Raw genomic sequence first — 24,422 nt, 5'->3', positions numbered from 1 at the left:
CTATATATATATGCTTGTTGTAATATATATGTGTATATATATATATATATATATATATATATATATACCCACCACTTTGAGAATGCCTGAACTGAAGTAATGTTTACTATAATTTTAGTGAGTTATCTTAAAATTATTTCACTGTACACAATGGGTGAATTTTATGAATATATAGGTCAGGATAAAGATTTGGGGAAGAAGCCCAATGCAGTTCTATCGGACTTCTGCCAAATTTGAATCCTGAACACTGGGAAAATCTCAGGAGCAAAAATGGAAACACATATCCTATTACTGATGCATGACTGGAGGTCATTCCTGTGTTTTGCTCCATCACTGAAGTATATCAATGAAAAAAGAGGGCACAGTCAGACCGGTTGTACGGTCAGACCAGTTGCCACCAATGGTCTCCATTAGACCGTATTGACTTTAATGGGGTATCTGTCTTATTTCTGGCACAATGTCCAGAATTTAACTGGAAAAAAAAGTGCAGCTTGTTGTACTATTTGGATCCATATTTTGGGTGGACCGTGATGCCTGACACCTTAAGAAGCCTTCAATGTTTAGTATAAACCTAGTCCCAGCATTTGCTTCCCATATTTAGGTGTATGTTTCATTACTTTAGCTGTAGCCTGCAGTTGTTTACTAACTGATTGTAAATGACAAATAACAATTTGTAGTAGTATAAAAAAGCAGCTGCAGAAATTGACACTTAAGTGTAGCTACACCTTTAGTTGGTTTTAAGCCCCATAAAAAATGTTAAATGAACTGTAAAAAACAACAACATAAAAAAGACAAAACAGAAAAAAACATCAAGCAAACCCCATGCTATTATCACATCATTGGTTTTCTGGTTCTCTGGCAGAATTTGTATTTACTTATTTTTAACTCCATAGCAGTTTTAATGTGTCATCTTGATACATGACCTTGGCAGTCAATCATGGGCCACATTGGGAATGTCAGTAAAGTCAACATGTCACCTCTATGACCAATAAGTGGCTGCTGCAGGAATGTGGCCTCTAACACATTATTGCTTGAAAAGTAAAACTAAAGGCCAGTAAGGGACAAGGGAACTTTCAAGGTGGGAGCAGCAGGGGATTAAAAAAATGCCATAGAAAAAGGATTAAGAGACTGAAAAATTCCCTGAAAGGAATTGAGTATAAGGTTGTCAGGTGAAGATGCAAGTAATTTATCGGTTTGCCAGAAAAATATTCCCTACTATTTATGAACATTTTAAGTAATTAATTAATTAATTACATAATAATAATAAAAAAAAACATAATTACATAAAAACATAGGTATGGGGTGGGTGCAGCTCACTTAATCTAAATATAACCAAGGTTACTGAGATGAACTCCCACACCCCAGGAGTGTATAGTAAAAGTGAGAAAACAAAAGATATGTGATGTTAGGAACCAGGTATATAGGTAATGGCATATAGTAAGTAAATTGGATGTTATTACTTGCAAATAAGTAACATAAATTGATACAATATAAATACATTTAGATATTAAGATATTGGTGAACTAGGCAATGTAGTCACAGGACCCTTGTGACTCACAACCAATACATAAAATAATTTGTATAAAATCAAATCATAAAACAATAATAATATATAAATTGCCACTAGTATATATGTACTTTGTTTAGAATGAGCTGGGATCTAGAAAATAACCAGCCCTAAAACGGTAACTGCCTTTTGTGTCGTACAACTTGAACAGTACTTTTTAGGGCAAGTTGGGATTTATAGTCTCCATGGGTAAAGCCTTTAGCAAATATATATATATATATATATATATATATATATATATATATATATATATCCAAAGCAAGGTAGAAGCGGCACTCCAATATCACACAAAAAACGTGGTTTATTCACTCATCTGTGTACAGCGACGTTTCGGCTTATCAATAAAGCCTTTCTCAAACATGCTTGAGAAAGGCTTTATTGATAAGCCGAAACGTCGCTGTACACAGATGAGTGAATAAACCACATTTTTTGTGTGATATTGGAGTGCCGCTTCTACCTTGCTTTGGATATTACATTGGGGGTAGGTCTGCTCCCGAAGCTGAGCACCCAAACGGATCTTGAATCCTGCTGCATGGTGTTTCTCCTTCCTCTTGTTTTTATATATATATATATATATATATATATATATATATATATATATATATATATATACATATACATATAGTATTTCAGTTCTAACTGCCTTTCCTACATCTGGTATGCAAAAACACCAACATCCTGCCAGGCATCCACAAGGACGCTGTCCCACCTGGCCCATCTCCTATCACTTATCATTCTACCTATTGGAGCGGTGCAGTCCGCAATTCTACTAATGGAGCGACTGAGATCGCTGATCTTTAGGAAGCGGTGCTGTCTGCGAATCAGCAAATCATTTCTATCTTCCAGTAAACTTCATAGAAGATATGAAAAAGTAGAGGGCACTCACCCAAGTTCTGATGAATCACATATATTTATTCATAGCAAAATTGTGCAGCATGGACAAACAAAGACAGGACGGACGGGTTCAGCAGGTGAACTCAGACAGGCAATAGTACCATTTCGCGCCGGAGCGCTTAAACGGGCCTAGCATCATGACATCAGACGGCACGTATATAGTGCCAGGTAAGATGTCTCTATGGCAACAGTAAACATTTAATTAGTGCATAGGTGGTGATTAAAAAGATTTAAAACCAAAACATTCCAATACAAAAGGATAATAAATAGCAAGCTTATAATAGTGCACTCAGTTCCGCCCGGTCATTAAGACCAGCAGGCCCCATGGCCTCTAGTCTTAATATCCATCTTGCTTCTTTTTTGAGGAGTATCGCATTGCGATCTCCTCCAGTGTGAATACACTCCACCTATTCTAATGCGGTAAATTGGAAGCAAGCCGGGTCACTGTTATGTACTTCGGCCATATGCTGAATAAAACGCTTAGACCCTATTCCCGTCCTCAAGGAGCGAACATGCTCGCCAATACGGTGGAACAAGGGTCTATTAGTTTTACCTATGTAGAAACAATTGCATTTACATGTAAGAGCATATACGGTATAAGGGGTACGGCAAGTTATAAATTGATTTATTTTAATTGTGTGTCCTGCCAATGTAATCTCTTTATGCTTGGAATTAAGTTTGCAGAAAGAAAAAGAGCTGCAAGCATAATTACCTTCTAGTCTGAACTCTGTCAACCAGCTAGATTTGGTGCTTTTTTTCTTTTTTCTTTGCTGCTTGTCAATAAACCCCTTAATAATATTTCTTTTATGAGTAATCAATGGTTTATTGTTGGTATAATCTTTAAGATCATCATCTTCAGCAAGAATATACCAATTTTTCATTATTGCATTCTTGATAATTGAATTAAGGGGTGTATTGTCAAAAACAAAGACGCAGCAATTTATGTTGCGTTTTCTTTCTTTCTTTTTGTTCTGTTTTAATAAGTTTTGTCTAGGGATTTTATCGATTTTAGTTTTAGCTTCTTGGAGTATTTTCATAGGATAGCCTCTATTTCTGAACCTAGAGATAAGTTTGCTCGTCTGTTCTTCAAACCTGAGGGGGTCACTATTCTTTTTAATCTCATCATTTGACTGAACAGAATGCTATTTTTTGTGTTTTGCGGATGTGAAGATCTATAATGGAGTAGAGCATTCCTAGATATCGGTTTTCTATATCCAGAGTTAATGATATTTCCATCTGTGATATCGATTTGTACATCTAAAAATTCTAGATGCTCTCCTCCAAACATACTAGTAAAAAACATGTTACTATTATTTTTCTCGTTCATATATATGATGAAGTTATCAAAATCTTGCTGGGGACCATCCAATACTACAAGAATATCATCTACATAATGTAGATACAACTTGATGTACTTAATATAGGGGTTCAGGGAGGAGATCTCTACCTGCAACTAGCTAGTGCAGCATGCGCGAACTAGTGGATCCCCATCGGACAGTTGCATTGTGGGGAAAGGACTCACACAGGAGTGGGTAGGATCTATCTTGTTTTCTACCTTCGGATTATCAGTCTATTTGTTCGGTGGCTAACAGAGGAGCATGCCAGTGGTGAACAATGGGCATTAACTGTTGCTATTTTTTGGTTGTTATCCACTATACCATCAACGATCTAACTTGCGGAGACTGTAAATCTCAGCATGCCCTACAAATACCGGCAATAACAGTCACTTCCCAAATTTGTTATCTACTATACAACCAATGAATATATCAAGTGGGTATATGTTATATATGGATATTTGCTAAAGATCTTACCCATGGAGACTACAAATCCCAGCTTGCCATAAAAAGGACTGTTCAAGCTATATCACACAGAAGGCAAATACCATTCTAGGGCTGGTTATATTCTAGATCCCAGCTCATTCTAAACAAAGTAGATATATACTAGCAGCAATTAATATATTCTAATTGTTTTATGATTGTATTTTATACAAATTATTATATGTATTGGTTGTGAGTCACAAGGGTCCTGTGACTACACCACCTAGTTCACCAATATCTTAATAAATAAATTTTATTGTATCTATTTATGTTACTTATTTGCCTAGAATAATATCCAATGTACTTATCATATACCATTACCTATATACATGGTTTGTAATCACATATTTATATTTTTATTTTTATTTTTACACTTATTTTTCTCCACTAATTTCACTCATATAATCTAGAGGACTGAGATATCTTTTGTTTTCTCACATAAAAACATATACCATTAAATTTATAATACTATATGTTATAAAAAAAAAAAGAGATACAAGACTGTGAGTCAGCAGGAATTAATCCGATGTTTGCCTGATTCCAAAAGTTAACTTTTAAACACAACTCTGTATATATACAGAATATACCGACCTGAGAAAAGTGATAATCTCTAGTAGGAGGTTTATCTTTTTTTTCCCCTCCATTCAGCTGCCAGTGAGCATCTAGGCACTGATAAGAGGTGAGTTATAGGTTTTATTCTTGAGGGGATAATAAGGTTATATTGGCAATCCAAGGAGAATTGTCCAAGGGTTTAAAGGAAATTTTATATCTCTTTCTGCCTCAGCTTGAGTGATAATTATTTTTCCTGAAAAGTTTAATCAATTGGTAAGGCTGATATTGTGACCTATAGATGTTTTTATTTTTTTTTATTTTTTATTGTTATTGTGTTTTCTTTTTTATTCTTTATTTTTTCTATTAATGTACAGTATAAATACACACATACACACACACTTCGCAATATCCTTCTGACCTAAAAATAAAATCAATCTTCCAAGTGTACGGTCAGATCAAAATAGCAAATGGTAACTATTCTTGACAGAGTGAGGCTAGACTTTGAGCCTACGGGCCATTTTGTGAATATCCCTTTCTTGCTCACCGTCAACAAAATACTTTAAAAGAAATTTCACATCCAATCATCTGTAGTGGAAAAACAGATTTGCTATGTTTCAGGGAAAAAGATACCATTTATAAAACTAAAATAAATATTTTAGGTTCTGAAGGCTTACCAGAAAAAGTAAATCCCACAGGTCTAATAGTTTGTTAGCTTGTATGGAAACATTTTTTTTTAGAAAACTATTGGGATTATGCTACATATAACTGAGTGCCATGAATACTATTTATTCCCCGGATTCCAGGTATATATAAGGATTGGTGGCAATAAAGTTATTTTTTTATTTTTATTTTCCTGAATGTGGAAGAGACAAGCAAAAGCCTTTTGCTATTTATGTATTTATATATTTTGTGTAGTTTACAGGTTGGTACAGTAAGCTACTGCTTTTAGGCATTCCTAAGGTAAACCATGTGCTGTAGGAAGTATTTTAGTAGTGATGAGCTGCATAGGCCATATTCGAATTTGCGAATATTCGCGAATATATGGACAAATATTCGTCATATATTCGCGAATATTCGCATATTCGTAATATCCTTGTTTTATTTTCGCATACGCGTAAATTCGCGTATGCAAAAATTACCATATGTGAAAATTAGCATATACAAAATTTGCATAAGCGAAAATCCACATATGCGAAAATTTTGCATATGCATATTTTCTCATATGCGAAAATTTGCACACCAGTCTCACACAGTAGTATTAGAGCCTTCTTTACACCACACAAGATGGAAGCAGAGAGGGATGATCACTGTGATGTGTACTGTGAAAAAAATAAATAAATAAAAATAACACGAATATTCGTAATTACGAATGTATAGTGCTATATTCGCGAATATTAGCGAATTCGCGAATATGCGATATTCGCGAATAAAATTCGCATTGTGAATATTCGCGAGCAACACTATATTTTAGTATGAATAAAAATTGTGACATTGACAAACTTAAAGGGGTACTCCGTTGCTCAGCAATTTGGAACAAACTGTTCTGAATGCTGGAGCCGGCGCCAGGAGCTCGTAACATTATAGCTCCATTCCCTCATGATGTCACACCCCGCCCCTCAATGCAAGTCTATGGGAGGGGGCTTGACGGCTGTTTGTTCCAAATGCTGAGCAGCGGAGTACCCCTTTAACCCCTTAAGGACACAGACCATTTTGGTCTTGAGGACACAATTTTCTTTCTTTGTGTTTTAACTTTTTCCTACACACCTTTCAAGAGACAACTCTTTTATTTTTCCATCTACAGACCTATGTGAGGGTTTGTTTTTTGTGTGACAAGTTGAAATTTGTAATAACACCTTTTGAATTTTTTGTGAAAATTTTGAAAATAGCTGCTATACTTTGAAGCCCTCTTATGTCTTTAAATAGTAAAAGCATGTCAACTTTATGATGCCAACATAAAGTAGACATATTGTATTTGTGAGTCAATATATAAGTTATTTGGAATGTCCATTTTCCTTACAAGCAGAAAGTTTCAAAGTTAGAATTTTTTCATGAAATTTGGGGATTTTTCACCAAAAAAGGATGCAAGTAACTATGAAAATTCACCACCATGTTAAAAAAAGAACATGTTACGAAAAAACTGTCTCGGAATCAGAATAAAAGGTAAAAGCATCTCAGAGTTATTAATGCATAAAGTGACAGTGGTCAGAACTGCAAAAAATTTGTCCTTAAAGGAGTAGTCCGGCACACACTTTTCTTATTTTATCCGGTCCGGGCTGCAAAAAAAATGTCGCCTCGGCCAGTGATAGACTGAAGCTCTGTGTGACGTGCCGGGCTAACAGGAAGTAAGAAGCAAACAGCCCAGCGACCGGACACCTGTACCGGAGCACTGGGGGTGCATAGGCAGGCAAGAGAAAGTTTGTTTTCTTTTTTTTTTTTTTGCAGCCAGGACGGGATAAAATAAGAAAAGTGCGTGCCGGACTACTCCTTTAAGGTGAAAATGGGCTGAGTCCCTTAGAGGATAAAGTACTTACTCTTATAAAAGTTATTTTTTTATTCTTGTTAAATAAAATTAAACGATACAAAGATAATGTACAAAATAAAAATAAATACATATAATACAACACCTTTATAGCATTATGAGGGTTGTTAACTCAGCCTATTCAATCAATATTCATGAATAAGGCTTCACTGAACTATTTTGCTGACCTTGCTGGGCTTAAAAAGACTGTACAGACATCTATCATTGTTCAAGTACTTTTCTCTGCAATGTTCCTTTAGTCATGGAATGTAAATAAAATGAACATATTTTTTATTCTTCATTTATATCAGCAGGCTTAAGTTAATATATTTTTATTCATTATCAATTCTTTATGTAGCAAGCTGTAAGTGTTTTTTTTTTATATTTGTGTCCAATAGCAATGTCTACTAAATACTATATGCATTTAATATAATAAAATAAAAAACAGTCTGTTCTACATCATTATTGTTTTGAGTCAGGGCATCCCTTCTACAATAGCTGCATTTAGTCTTTGGATGATCATTAGGAAAAACCCTGCCACATTTATCTTTTAAGCAGGGTAACAGTTCCACATAGTCATGTTGGATGTTCTTTTGACCATGTATTGAGCCAAAAAAAGAGTCTTACGTTTAATGTAAGCTTTGCTTGTACAAGATATCATACAAGGTGTTCTGACATCTTCCTATCATGGTTGACATAAATTTTTTTCACCAATTTGAGTTACATAAGCTATTTTGAAGGATCGGGCCAGAGGGGCAAGCCTTTCTTTTCCACGTGCATCAATGAGCTTTAAGAGTCCATGATTCTCCAGTTCATCCATCCCTAGACCACGTTTGTTAGGTATTAGTCACAACATACCAGGAAAAGCCCACAACACCTAAAAATGATTGTGAATTCTGGAGCCAGTCACCTAGCTTGGCCCATGTCAAAGTCATTTTTTACTTTTTCCTTATCAGTGCACATCTTTTCCCAGTTTCTATCACAACCCTTCACAGGGGTCATTTTTTACCAAAAATTCAATGAGAGAGAGAGAGAGAGAGAGAGAGAGAGAGAGAGAGAGAGAGAGAGAGAGAGAGAGAGAGAGAGAGAGAGAGGTAAGAAAGAGTAACACAAAGAGAACTGCTAAAGAAAAATGTTCCTACATTTTTTTCTTACATTGTAATAATAAGGGTATACATGACATTTCCCAAATCTGCTATTTATTTTAGACACATTGATGGCATTTATCAATATGATTTTGGCGAGAATGAGCAATAACTCACAAGGTTTGCATAAGGAAGATCTGTGCACAAAAATGATGGGATTTTTTGCTAATTTTTGCCGAAGTGGACAAAGTTTTGTGGATGAGGGGAGGGTGCTTGGCTGAATTTAATATAGTTTACCCTTGCTAAATTTCAGGGCAAGTGCAAAGACAGCCCTGAAGTGTTGGGATTTATGTAAAGGCATAAACCTCCATCTATCAAAATGATGCAAGCCGATGTAGCGGCGAATAATTTATTCAGGCCGGCAGTGGGAATTCTGGTCTTGATAAATGCACTCCATTGTGTACCTCACTAGACAGTTTTGCAAAGTATTTACAATAAAGGGCATTACTAAAAGGAGTTGTTAAATGTGCCAGATTTATTACCATTGTACTCTATTATTTTAGCACAGAATTTTTGTGCCAAAATAATAAAAATTAAGCCAACCAAGAGAAGATGCAAGAAAGAGAAAAGTGTCAGGAATCAAAATCAGGATGCAGCAAATATATCAAAAAGTATGTGCCACTGCAAAAAAAAAAATAAAAAATGGCATGGCTACTACCTGTCTCATCTAGTCTCACAGTTGGCTGTCTAAAGTTAGTTTTTTGGGCGAGAAGCTGCTGCTTGCAGTTTAATTTGGGATTGTTTGACAGAACTGCTGGTATGTAGGAGTTGAAGCTTCAGAGCTACTGGCACAGAGTATCATCATGTCCAGTAACAGTATAATTATTTCAAGGAGTCAAAAGAAGTGTAACTAATACACTATGTGATTGAACTGGCATAGTTGCCAGCTTTTCAAAATGATTTGCAGAGACATGTTTCTGGTAAGCTGGTGTATCTAAGCTTATCAAGGGTGGTACTGTAACAGAGAAGCACGCAGCAGAACATTCCCTATCTTTAATGCTTACTGAAAACATTTTTTCTATTCTCTACTCTATTTTATCCTGGTTTAAATAGTCCAAATCAATGAATATTACATTAACAAAGCCAGAAGCCGAGATTGCATCGTAAGGATAAACTCTAACCAGAGGTCAACATACTATACCACCTCTGCAGTTGCACATATGACTTACTGGCAATGGGACCCACTGCTATTTCAAAAGAATAATAGCACTATGTAGGAAGATTTCTAGTTATTACTGTCATCCTGCTCTCATCAAATTTACACAAGGCTCTTATGTTGTTCATGTTCATACATTAATCTTTGCGAAATCTGTAGGTGCTATATAAATAAATAAATAAATAAATAAATAAATAAATTGTTAAAGAGTGTCTATCCATTTTGATGGTACAATTCTTATGTCATCATTGGTTCAGGCGGCTGCTCTCTCTCTCTCTCCCCTGCAGTGCTACTGTCACATCCATTAGGGAAAATTACAGACTAGTTCTTGCCCTGGCCACTGAATGGAGATTTTCCATTCAATAGGCTAAGCGCACAAAATTTCAGGAAGGCCAGATAGGTCAGGTCAGTGAGGCACGGGCAGAGACGGTTCACAAACAGAAGTCAAAGGATAAACCAGGGACTAGCCAGAAGTCAGAAACTAAGAGGGCATCATAGTACAAAATCACAAACCAGAAGCAGAGTGAGGACAGCCAAGGGTAAGACTTAGAGAGAGGCTATGTACAAAGACAGCAGGCAAAAAGATGGACAGTTCACAAGCCAAAGGTCAGGATACACATGGAGCAGTGTAAATATCCCACTTGGGGGAATTAGCGGCAGCACAAAAGCTGATTTGCTTACCACCCCCGCCTCCTAATTGGCCAGAATAATAGAAGACACTGCATTTGTCAGGACAACAAAAGACCTTGAATAGAGGCCTGAGCCGGAACCAGACCAGACAGCGTAAGATTCACTGGGGTGTATACATGCAAGGCTATTATAGAAAATCATTCCAGTACAGCAAGGGCAGAATGAGTATAAAGAACAGATGACTAAAGCACCAGAAAAAATTAAATAAACCTTAATAAGGGGGAGTATGTGGGCTGATTTAACTGGAAATATGTAAGTGGAGTACCTGTCACCAAATAAAACTTTTAATATAGTGTTCCTTGTGTAATTAGCAGACACCTTCCCATTCATTTGCTTTAAAATTATCAACATAAATATGTTTAAATTGTAATAGAAAAAACATCAAATAGGTGGCTCTATTCTGTTCCCTGCCACAATTAATACAGTGAGTTTGGTCTCCTCCCAGCCTGGCAGGAAACCAAACTCAGGAAATGTTTCTCTGCACTGAGCTTGATTGACAGCTGAACAGAAAGTGAAAGCTCCACAGATTCTCACAGAAAGCTGCACAGACTGAAACCTGCAAGAGAGCCTCACTAATAGCAACACAGACTGAAACATGCACAGAGCCTGAGATCTTCTATTAATCACTGCACTGCAACCATGTGAGGGCAGAAATTGTCCCCCAGCAGGCTTCAGTGATGTCATCCCTGATGGGAAACACCCACTTTCTCCTGTTGGGAAATGGCACATGTGAGCAAGAAGAATGGTAAGATACACAGCATTTTAAAGGTCTGTGTTAGGAGTAGTTAGGAAACATAGCCTGAGTTAGTTTAGAACAGTTTATTTAGTGACAGGTATTCTTTAATGGGGCAGCTGATACAATTGAACTGTATGTGGTTATGGTGAATAACTATATTTAAACAGAATATTATTTTTTATTATTTACCAGAAACATACAGGAAGTTAAAAACTAAGAAGACAGTTTATTGTAAGGTTAAAAAAAAAAACAATAAAGGAATGTCCTTGTTTTTTTATTTTTCTGTGAATTATGTATTGAATAAAGTTATTTCCTGTATTAAAGGAAAGATAATGATCTAATTTATTTCATAGCTCTGATGTTTTAAACTTGTAACACACAATGTTAACAGAGCTAACCTGAATGAACTGCATTCATCTCTGTGCAAAATAATTAGAACCTTTCAAACTTGTTTAAAATTGTTAATAAAGTAAAAATTCCAGTCAAACTTTCATAATCTATGGTGATATCAGTGTATTTTTTTTTTGTTTTTTTGTATTTTTTTCCTTAAAGGGAATGGACAACCTTTATCAGATGGTGACCTATTTTAATCTGTTTCAGCTTACAGAGACATGCTTTATAAGAGAATTGTGGAACATGCTGTAGCTGTAGTCGGGAGCTCCCCCATATACTAGAGACAATGTTTTGGGTATGCTCTGTAACCTGTGTAGAGGTCACTGCAGGGAAGTGGAGGAAGGGAGTTGTGGTCACCATTATTATTATTATTTTTAATCAATAGTAGAACCTAAATGCTCTATATATTGGTGCTACCTTTTATTATAATCCCACCCATGATGATGATAAGATGACTGCTGAAAAGTTTTCTCTACAAAACAGAATGTGTCAGCTTTTTATAAGGCTTAGAACAAAAACTGCAACATCTCAGGAGTTATATATTTATTTTTTCAAATTAAAAAATAAAAAGTTTTAAATAATATGCTTAAAGGGTTACGTCAGTGGGAAAAGAAAACTCAAATCAACTGGTGCTAGAAAATTAAACAGATATGTAAATTACTTATATATTCTTATTTGTTTCAGTACTTAACAGCTGCTGTATACAATCTTAATCCTTCCAGTACTTATCAGCTGCTGTATGTTCCACATGATGTTGTATAGTTATTTTCTGTCTGACCACAGTGCTCTCTGCTGACACCTCTGTCCATGTCAGGAGCTGTCAAGAGCAGGAGAGGTTTGCTATGGGAATTTGCTCCTGCTCTTGACAGTTCCTGACATGGACAGAGGTGTAAGCAGAGAGCACTATGGTCAGACTGAAAAGAACAACTCAACTTCCTCCCGAGCATATAGCAGCTGATAAGTACTGGAAGGAATAAGATTTTTTAAAAGAAGTAATTTACAAATCTGTTTAACTTTCTGGCACCAGTTGATTTGAGAAAAATCACAAATTATAATAGTAAATCACAAATTCAGCTAGAAGAATTATATATATATATATATATATATATATATATATATATATATATATATTCCACAAAAGAGAATAGAGCGGCAAAGTGTGGGATTTACTCTATATCCAAGGAAATAAATGCGGGTGCTAAGCTAGTCCAGAGGCCTGACCAATGGTCCCACTTACGCCATAGTACAAAACAAGCAACAAGTGGCACTTCAGCAGTCCAGTAAAAAAAAAAAAAAAAGGATATTTAGTATCCAATCCAATCAATACAAAAATGCAAGCTTAAACCTCTCCAATGAGGCCTTTGTATTGATCCGTTGGCTGAATAAATATCACATTTTCTACTGGACTGCTGGAGTGTCACTTGTCCCTTGTTTTGCACTATTTATAGTGATCCCACAACTTACAATGACCTCAACATTCAATGGTCTTTTCTGGACCATTGTGACTTGAAACCAGGCTCAACATACAATGCTCCGGACAGTCCAGATCTGCAAAACATGTCACTGAATTCCTGTCTGGTAGTACTTCACTACAGTACAGGGAGGTACTACATATTCTGTACTACTCTTTACCTGTGCCTCAGTTAGCTTCTCCTTTGGACACTAGGTAAGGGTGGCTCCATTTAACTTTTTTAGGACACAGGACCCTGAAGAAGCTCCTGTCCTCTACATAGATTTACAGCTCCCAGCAGCTCTTTCTTACTTTATATGTAAGGACTTGCTTTATCTGTATTAGTTATCTACTTATTTTTGTTTCATCCTCACTTCTTCGTATTTTTGGATGACATTTTGGTGGCTCCAGAACCAAATACCAGGTTTCCATAGAGTTATGGTCTCAACATACAATGGTTTGATATTGTAACTTCAGGGACTACTGTATATATATATATATATATATATATATATATATGTATATATATATATATATATATATATATATATATATATATATAAAGATAACGGAAGATCAGCACATCCAAAGCAAAAAAAGAATTATTTGCAGCAATAGCCAGGTGCAGGCAACCGGTTGGTCCAGGTCACGGATGCTGCACATCATATGACTGATCGTCCCGGCGGCCTATTGGTTCTAGCCTTTCACTTGCACCTGCAATACAGACACGCCGTGCAATCTCCATTACTTTGGATGCATCCAGTGAGTGTCCTGCCGTAGCCCCTGCCCCTTCTTTAGTTATGAATTATGTATAGATTGCCAATTAACCTGTTTGTGTATCTTTTTTCATGCGATCAACATATCTGCACTGTAACACTGGCACACATGTATCTGGAGGGATGTATCTGCCCCTTATTTAAATGCACCTTACTGCACTCGCACTTTATTGTAAATTATTATGCTGTATATTGTGTTTATTGATTTTCTACTGTACACTTGATTGTTTGATTTGGATTGTGTATTTAAACCTCCTACTTTGGTCACTTCACATGCTTGGAAAAGGCTGCACAGGCAGCCAAAACGTTGCTCTTGTTTTTGTATGGAATAAAGCCTGATTTTTTTCACACATTTTGGAGTGCTGCGACTATCTTTTTTATTATATATATATATATATATATATATATATATATATATATATATATTATACACTCCAGATGTAGCAGGGCTGGGTGGGAGGAAGGAAGCAGGAGATGGATATTCTGACTTAGACTACTATTGGTTACATGGCAGATTCTAATTCCTGTATTTAGTTTTCAGTGCCACAGGCATGAGATCTGACTATATTTTCAGTCTGTTCTTAATATAGACAAACATAAAAAGGTAAAACAGCAATGCTATATGTCTGGGAAATATTCTAATAAATGATAGAAAAAAAACTTGTTATATAAACAAGATTAAAAGCTTTATGCATGTTATGAAAATGGAAACTGTCTTGTCTGAACATTCTGGAAGGCTTTGCTGAAAGAATCACAGCAGAATGGCAGCACATCTTGACATCGTAGGACACTTAAAATTTTTAAACATGTTTGAAAGAATCAGCAACTTCTTTCCTTCACCTTAGGCTAAACAGAGTTAAACAGCAATTGAACATATCTCAAGAAACATCTTCTGCCCCAAGGCTTTGACTGCTGTCATTTTGAATGTGGCATTTTCATGTATCATTGGGATACTGGATGCCATCTCTAAAGCAGTCTAGCTGAATAAAATCAAGCATAAATCTTCTGTTTGGGACATGTACACTGTGATACAGTAGCAATTCCTATGAATGGCTTGTGGACAGAAAACAGTTCACATACACATCAGTAAATCATAATAATGTAGAAACCTGTGTCTATGGTCAATGACTTCAGTAACTTATTATAAGGCTTTTATTCACATAACATGGATTACTGTATATTAATTATAAAGCCATGAAGGAGGAATTTTCATATGGATCCCAACTAATCTTGAGGCACCTTTCATACAGGGGAGGATAGGGAGAGACAGAGATAGGGAGAGACAGCTGTAGGAAAAACCAAGCCTTCACCCACAGCTATTGCTAATACATGCTTTCTAAAAAGACATCGTATTATTATATTTTCATACAATGCATTAGTAAAGATTAGAGATTTACTGTACTTTACAGGATCTATTTACATATAATGTTTTATTGGTGAGACATTCATGAGTTACAGCTGTAGACATTATTTTCTTACTTATTTTTTTTGTTCTATGCAGACAAGTCAAGAATCTATCCAATGTTTTACTGTCCTCTTATCATCAAGAATGTATTGTAGACTTTATCAGGACTTACTGGAAACATTTAAGTGTCATTGGGTTACTACAGTAATGAAATTACCTGTGTTCTGTCCACGTAAATGAGCTTGCTATTATTACACCCTAGACACTGTTTAAGAGAACTGTTTTCTATACCTGCAGGCGGTGTCTGCTCTTCACCTGATTCGGCTCTAGTGGTGAGATCATCAGATTCCGATTATAAAGCATGAATTACGAAAACTGAAAAACTCTAGGACTTGTGCTATACTTTCCTACAATAAAGTGAACAGGTGAAATGGTTTGTGGTTATCTGTACACTGAGGACAAGCAGGGCTCTGTACACGGAGGACAAGCAGGGCTCTGTACACGGAGGACAAGCAGGGCTCTATACACTGAGGACAAGCAGGGCTCTGTACACTGAGGACAAGCAGGGCTCTGTACACTGAGGACAAGCAGGGCTCTGTACACGGAGGACAAGCAGGGCTCTGTACACTGAGGACAAGCAGGGCTCTGTACACTGAGGACAAGCAGGGCTCTGTACACTGAGGACAAGCAGGGCTCTGTACACGGAGGACAAGCAGGGCTCTGTACACGGAGGACAAGCAGGGCTCTGTACACTGAGGACAAGCAGGGCTCTGTACACTGAGGACAAGCAGGGCTCTGTACACTGAGGACAAGCAGGGCTCTGTACACGGAGGACAAGCAGGGCCCTGTACACTGAGGACAAGCAGGGCTCTGTACACTGAGGGCAAGCAGGGCTCTGTACACGGAGGACAAGCAGGGCTCTGTACACTGAGGACAAGCAGGGCTCTGTACACTGAGGACAAGCAGGGCTCTGTACACGGAGGACAAGCAGGGCCCTGTACACTGAGGACAAGCAGGGCTCTGTACACTGAGGGCAAGCAGGACTCTGTGCAGTGAGGACAAGCAGGGCTCCGTGCACTGAGGACAAGCAGGGCTCTGTACACTGAGCCCCAGCAGGGCTCTGTACATTAAGAACAAGCTGGCTCTGTGTACTGATGACAAGCAGGGCTCCATGCACTGAGGACAAGCAGGGCTGTGTACACTGAGGACAAGCAGGGCTCTGTACAATGAGGACAAGCAGGGCTCTGTACAATGAGGAAAAGCAGGGCTCTGTACATTAAGAACAAGCTGGCTCTGTGTACTGATGACAAGCAGGGCCCTGTACACTGAGGACAAGCAGGGCTCTGTACACTGAGGACAAGCAGGGCTCTGTGCACTGAGGTCAAGCAGGACTCTGTACACTGAGCCCAAGCAGGGCTCTGTACAATGGGGAAAAGCAGGGCTCTGTACATTAAGAACAAGCTGGCTCTGTGTACTGATGACAAGCAGGGCCCTGTACACTGAGGACAAGCAGGACTTTGTGCACTGAGGACAAGTAGGGCTCCATACACTGAGGACAGGCAGGGCTCCATACACTGAGGACAAGCAGGGCTGTGTACACTGAGGACAAGCAGGGCGCTTTGCACTGAGGACAAGCAATGCTCTTTACACTGAGGACAAGCAGGGCTCTGTACACTGAGGAAAAGCAGGGCTCTGTGCAGGGTGGACAAGCAGGTGTGGTAGGCCTCTGGGGTAGGGGTAGTGTAGTCAGGGGTTTGCTTCAGTAACAGTCTCATTAACACAGTCTCCATACACTTCAGTGACTGACAGTTGTTGCGGACCTTGACTTTTGATATAAGTCTCAGAATTTAGGGTAATTTGCGAAAATCCGTCCGGATTTAGGGGTTAGATACGGTCCGGTGATCTTGCAGAGTGCTTAGGGATTGATTACAGTCACAGTTTTGTAAAGATCAGTCGTCGCCGCAAGGCTCGGGCCTAACTCACTGATGACAGCAGCGCAGATCCTCCCCTGTCAACAGCCCACGAGGAAAGAGAGAGAGTAATGGCCGCCGCTCCCTTATTTGGGCAGGGCTGTTTTGGATTGGTCCAAGTCAGCTGTCACTCACCATTACATAGCCTGATGGGTAAACACCTGACTTCCTCCAAAGGTCCTTGAACTACAAACTATAGAGTCTTTGGAATGCATCACGTGACCCGCAGGTCCTGCGACGCTTACTAGATAAGTACACTTACTATATAAATATATACATTAAATTTAAATAATTTTCATTACAAAAGGGGTGACAAGGGGTTAGCTAAAGATGAGGACCCCACCTAAACCTAGGGACTCTGACTTTGGGGACCCCACCACAAGGCAACGGAGGCCATTCGGTGCCGGGACACCACAAACCCCCTTACTTAAAATAAGTCGACCCCGATGCCTGTCCTCTAAGGCAGAGGAACTAGGACAGACTTAAGCAGGATCTCTAACTAGACAGAATCTATATCCTGACAAACTTTAATACACATTAGGTACTTTTAAACCTACTAGACATTTTCTAGGCATTTAAACATTTTGTAGACTAGTAATCCTACTAGACATTTAAGAAGGCTTCTAAGACATTTATGAAGTTATCTAAGCAATTATGAAGCTATCTAAATAATTATGAAGCTATCTAGACCTTTAGTTTCTAGCTTCTAAAACATTTTTATGAAGCTTACTATACATTTTAAAGCTTACTAGACAATTAGGCAGCTATCTAACCTTTAGTTTCTAGTTCCTAAGACATTTTATTAGCTCTCTACACATCCTTATGAGGCTAACTAAACACTAGCACAGCTCTTTATACCTTTAGTTTCAAGCTGACTAAACAATTTTATTATCTCACACATTTTATTCGCCAATAATGAGTTTCCTGTTAGTACACATAAGGTACACTGGCTAGCCGAAAGCTAGGTCACAGTAAGATTGGCTGCTAGGGTCCATTGGCTACTCACTAATTACCCCTAGAGCACTTCACATAACCTACCTAGGTTACTTTAAAAATTACGTGTTTCATTTGTTAGCTCGCAAGAGCACCTACTGGCCAGGTAGAGCATCTCACACACGCAAAGAAGGAGAAGAAGAATGTAACTAATAGTGGCAGGAATTGAATTTCAATAGACTATAATCCCTAAAGTGTTTTCTTAAGTGAGATATTTACTTTGTTGTATGTACTAGAGAAACTTAAAGTAGTACATTTAAGTCAGTTAGTTAAGGTACTATGTGTGCAAATACTATTTTAAGGGCAATCTTCCCTATATTTTTTTCTTCTGTGGAGACAGGTGCTAGTGTTTGGCGACAGCAATATTACTACCCTCGGAGGAGCCGGGGTGTCACCTATTTAGCAACTACTAGACACCTTTAGAACTTTTTATACATTTGTATGTACAAGAATCATTTACGTTTTTAGTGTTGGGTGTACACGTGCAGCACACTGACATTTTTCGTGTACAGCTCTGACTCACTTTTTATGTACATAGACATTAGACTATCTTTCTATGTACAACCCTTGCCTATTTTTTTATGTACACAGACACGAGGATACCTTCCTGTGTACAAGGTCCCTATACATATCCATTATACAATTTACACAATTATCAACACTCCAACATGGTTCAGGCGCATTCACCTGATAAGTGCAACATTTAGCATAACAGTTCTTATGAAGCTGCTGGTATATACATAAAACAGACGTGTAAGAATCAGCAGTCCACCTACACTAGGAGTCCAATTAAAGGGAAATATACAAAGTGGCATGTAAGGATCAGCAGTCCACCTACACTTAGAGTTCATGGAAGGGAAAGGTAAAAACAGCCTTAACCACAACTCAGCTGGGTACAGTCCTTAATGAATCTCCTACTGGCTAGGAGTCTCTTGACTTAATAGTCAGGCACAAGCTTAGTGGTTACATTGCTGAACTTTGAACTGGAACAATCTTACCACAGTCCTGCTAGGCACAATTCTTGAACTTGGTTGCTGCAAAATAAAAGTGGTTAACACAAGAAACAATAGGACATTACTTTAGAGTCTCTTTAGAGGATGTTCTTCTTTACCCTTGTTGTGCCTCTCCTGGTTCCTCTGTATCTGCCAACATCAGAGGCAGGTATGGAATTGACATAGCTTTGCCACACCACATTGGTGAAGATGGAGTGGTGGATGGCAGCATTAGAAGGGGACACAGGCTTTCTAGCCGGGATCAAAGTGGGGCAATAGTTCTTGAGCACCATCTCCAAACTAGGATGGACCCATGACTCTTTCGTCGGTACCCTGGAAGCAGGCAAACTCTCCATGTCAGAAGAGTGCCTTGGTACATACGTTGGTACCTGTGCAGGAGGCAAACTCTCATTGCTCCGAGAGGGTCTAGGTACGGTCTGTGGTGCCCGCAATTTGGGCTTACTTTCCAGAACTTGAGCAGGACTTGACTCTCGACGGTATGTAGAAGATGAAGAACTTGACTCTTCGCTGTACATAGAAGATGATGAACTTGACTCTTTGCTGTACATAGAAGATGATGAACTTGGCTGTTGAGGCTCCTACTCCTTGGGTACGCTGGTGGAGGCTTTAAGAGCAGACCTTTTCGGCCTCAAGTTGAAGGGATCAGACTCCCAATCAGTTGACGGAAAATATTTTAAGTAAAGCTGTGTTGGGGCTGTTGGTCTGGTGACCGCTGCAGCCCATTCTCCACGAAGGCTCTGGAAGGGGGTGTACTCCACAATTTCACCCACCTCCAAGGTGTAGAACTTCTTATGGAGATATGGCCTTTGCACTGCTCGTCGGTTTACGAGGATGGTCTGCCCAGTGTGGCAGCCAAGGAGTGTCCCATAACCACTGACCTTGTCAAACTTGGCCACAGTTGCTCTTCTTTCTAATGGCTCCTCCCCTTCTCGGGGGTGATCCCATTTACAAATGTACAATGCCTCCATTTCTTTGGTGTTTTCTTGCCACCGTACTTTCTCTTCATGGGGCAAATGCACTTGCTTAGGAGCATAGAGTTCTTTGTGTCGGCCTTTAGCTTTTCCATCAATTCAGCCAGCTCGGCTTCTTGACGGGCCCTTTCTTTTTCTGCAGTTGGGATTGGTGGGAGTGGCTTCCTAGATAATGGTTGAAGTACTCTGTGCATGTACTCGATCAGCTCCGGCTCATCTCCGAACACCCATTGTGGCAATTTTGGTGAGCACGGTCGTGCACTTGGCAAGCTTGATCGATGTATGACCTCAGGGCTGGAGGAGGAAGAATAGGCCGCCTCTGGCGGGGTACTCACTGCAGACTCCTCCGATGGGATCTCGGCCCACGAGCCCCAAGTTCTGTGGTGAGGGGACAGTCTCACCGGCGATGCCCCTCCAGGTGTCCCTGCACTCTCCGCTGGAGGTGTCTCTGGCCAATTGTCATCATTACCAGGCACTGGGGGAAGATTGCAGGCCCCCTCTTCGTCTAATGACCACCGCTGCAGACAGTCAGCAAGTTCTTGGAAATGTTGAGCTGCGACTGCCACAACTTTCCGCTTTTCCGGCGCCATTTTGACAACTTCACCATGTGGAACGCTGATCTCCGCCATGTCTGTACTCTCCGGCTCTCTGTGCAGACTGAAAAGGTTGCTCTGTGTGGTGTCTTTTATAGTGGGCTTCTCCAAAATGGCGGCCGGCAGGAAGGACGTTATCAGTGCAGCCCCGACTTCCGGTCCCTCCAGAGACGACTCCTGTATCTCCAAGTTCCCTTTCGGCTGTGACACAGCAACTTGGCAGTCACGCCCAGGAGCGAGGCGTGGTGCAGCGTGGGCTTTCTTTGCGCGCAGCAGATCGGCTCCGCCTGTGCCGACCGGACCAGAGGATCGCAGCATGAACTCATTGCGCAGTTTACACATCATAGTTGTAGATGAATTTTCGCCTCCCCCCTTACTTTTCTCGTGGCCCCCTTGTATGGTGCACCACAAACACCGCTCCCGTACACAGCAACACGGTTTACAGCACATGAATAAAGTTTTTTTTCTGGGGGGGAGTACACTTTCACTAGTGGTGACTGTAGTAGGCAAGCACCTGAATCCTGTTCGTGACGCCAAAAAGTCTTTGTGGTAGGCCTCTATGGTAGGGGTAGTGTAGTCAGGGTTTTGCTTCAGTATATCAGGGTTGAGGACAAGCAAGGCTCTGTACACTGAGGACAAGCAGGGCTCTGTGCAGTGAGGACAAGCAGGGCTCTGTGCAGTGAGGACAAGCAGGGCTCTGTGCAGTGAGGACAAGCAGGGTTCTGTGACACGCTCCTAACTCACACAGCAGGATGATTGACAAGCCAGGAGCCTGCACAGAACTTTGTTTGTCCTGGCCTCACTTCTGTGTTTGTACTCCTCATGGATACAGGCAATCCATGCAATAGCTGAAGGGACAGCATTTTTTCACTCAAATATATGCACATTGTTTAACCGATGTATATAACAAATATACATATAATGGTATTATCTACATTATATAAAAAGTTTTTGCTTATGACAGGTACACTTTAAGCACTGAATAGTATTCTATTTTTGCAATGTATGGTGGATTGTGGCACAGTTTGGTGTATATTGTTACTTAGATGTCATACTATATTTATATATTTTTTTTCAATTAAGTAATGCATACATGGGCATAACTTTTGGCAGCCAGCAATTCTATTGGACACAAAGGTTGGATGCTGAGGGGGCCAACTCAGGAGCAAGAACACAGTAAGTGCACTGTATGTAACAAGTCAGTGACATTCTGAAAACTACCATGTCGGTTCTCTATTATATGTCACTATTATCCAGACCTTTCGGTATTGCTACTTATCCTGTTGCTTTAGTTTCCTGTCATTAAGTGGTGGGGACCCATGTTATTTTGCTATGGGGCCCTATAAACTATTTGTGAACTGTATGGCAGTTTACAATACAGTGAAGTGCCAAAAGCAAATGACATGCAAGCTACCACTCAGGATAGGGTAAAAAGTCTTGTATTTTGCTGCGTATTTTGCTGTGTATTTGATGTTGCGTAGTTTCCTACCCAATAAATACAAAGAAGGCACAAAATCAGTAGCAGAAAATATGCAGCAACATACAGAATGTGTGATCCTACACTTAAAGGGGTTATCCATCTTTTAAAATTCTACATCAGATTTGAAGGAGCCTGACCCTGACTGAGTATTTGCGCGTAATCCCTAAAATGGGACAGTGCTGCAATACCGTGCAATGCTGTGCCCACTATACTAAAAATTGTATGGTGTTAATGTTGAGAGGATGCAACATTTTTACTAACACAATGGCCTCTCCCAACAGCTGAAAAGTGTGAATGCTGGGGTTAGACCCTTGTCCATTTTATATTAATGGCCAGCAACAAACTGGGTGACCCTATTAGGATCCATCATTGCACACTATTAACCACTCTGCATAGATCCTCAAAAGAGACCTTGGGGATTTCTCTAGAATTATCTTAAAGCTGAAAGGTTTATATTCATGACATGTCATTTTTTTTATAATTTGCACGTGGTGACTAGAAGGGTAACGTGTCCTGTTTATGAACAAAAACATTTCCAACAATACAAGTTTTTTTTACATTTTTAACTTTTCACTCCATTATGAATAAAGTTTCACTTAAAATTCCAAGAAAAAAACTGTGCAAAGTCAAAAATCATATGGTGCAAACCGGATGGAACCGTACACACATATGGTTCTGTACGGTTCCCACTGACTCCCATGTAAAAAATAAAATGTATACGGTTTAATACGGTTTTTCACCCAGATCAAAAACTGTGGTAGCCTACGATTTTGGGTGCAGGAAAAAAAACGGACAAAACCATGCAAAATGCAAAACGGATGCAACCAGATACATCGTTTGGCATACAATTTTCAATGGAGAGTCAACACATACGGTTTTCAATACGGTTCTGTACAGTTTTCTCATTGAATATGTATACAGGAACTGTATTGCAAAAACGTGGTGTGAATGCACCCTTAGACTGTACCTTCTAACAGTAAGTGCTCTCTATTATTAGTGATATTCTCCTGTATAGGTTGTGTCGCTAAGTATGGGAATACAGATATTATACTGTTTTGTTTTAACTTAAAGAGTACCTGTTGCCAAATAAAACTTTTAATATAGTGTTCCTTGCGTAATTAGCAGACACTTTCCAATTCACCTGCTTTAAGAATAATCAACATAAATATGTTTAAAAGCCCCTAGGTGGCTCTGTTCTGTTCCCTGCCACAATTAATACAGTGAGTTTGGTCTCCTCTTGGTCTGGCAGGAGACCAAACTCCGGAAGTGTTTCTCTGCTCTGAGCTTGATTGACAGCTGCACAGAGCCTCACTGAAAGCTGCAAAGAGCCTCATTGAAAGCTGCAAAGAGCCTCACTGAAAGATGCATAGAGCTTGAGGGCTTCTTTACAGCCCTGCAATGATGTGAGGGTGGTAGTGGTCCCTCATCAGGCTTGGGAGTTTGCACTATGTGAGCAAGAATGAAGGTATGATACAGAGCTTTTTAAAGCTCTAAAAAAACAAAAAAAATAAGGGTGGGAGGGGTGTTAGGAGTAGTTAGGGAACATAGCCTGAGTTAGTTTAGAAAAGTTTATTTGGTGACAGGTACTTTTTAACTAGACTTTGTCAACTTTAAACATCGCCCCCCCCCCCACCCCCAACTAAAGCCACCAGTAACATGATTAAAATCTGCTGATACAAATTTGTAATTTGTATCTTTTTGCCCACTTAAATTCCGCATGTATGCCCGCAAACATGGGAGTCTAAGAGGGCCTCTCTATGCATCAGCATGCCCCTTTAAATGCTTACAGCAGGGGTATGCAAGTGAGTAAAAACATACAAAATAAAACATTTGGAATGTTTATACTGTATAAATCAGTGTTTTCCAAACACTGTGTCTCCGGCTGTTGCAAAACTACAGCTCCCAGCATGCCCGTACTTATCAGCTGCTGTGTGCTCCAGAGGAAGTTGTGTAGATCTTTTCAGTCTGACCACAGTGCTCTCTGCTGACACCTCTGTTCATGTCAGGAACTGTCTGGAGCAGGAGAGGTTTGCTATGGGGATTTGCTCCTCCTCTGGAAAGTTCCTGACACGGACAGAGGTGTCAACAGAGAGCACTGTGGTCAGACTGGAAAGAACTACACAACTTCCTCTGTAGTATACGGCAGCTGATAAGTACTGAAAGGATTAAGATTTTTTAATAGAAGTAATTTACAAATCTGTATAATTTCTGGCACCACTTGACTTGAAAACATTTGTTTTCCACCGGAACAACCCTTTAAGCTATGTTTAGTATGTAGGAATTACTGTAGTGTAAAAATATCA

At 39.2% G+C, this 24,422-nt stretch overlaps 1 protein-coding gene across 4 annotated transcripts in view; it reads right to left on the bottom strand.

Annotated features, from left to right (window-relative positions):
• The window catches only part of PCDH7 (protocadherin 7), an 855,514-nt gene that overhangs the window by 8,645 nt on the left and 822,447 nt on the right, over positions 1 to 24,422 (bottom strand). The window lies entirely within an intron of this gene.

Source organism: Hyla sarda, chromosome 1 (assembly GCF_029499605.1).
Source record: "Hyla sarda isolate aHylSar1 chromosome 1, aHylSar1.hap1, whole genome shotgun sequence".
In the NCBI taxonomy this organism is placed as follows: Eukaryota; Metazoa; Chordata; class Amphibia; order Anura; family Hylidae; genus Hyla; species Hyla sarda.
This window is presented reverse-complemented; position numbering and strand designations above follow the sequence as displayed.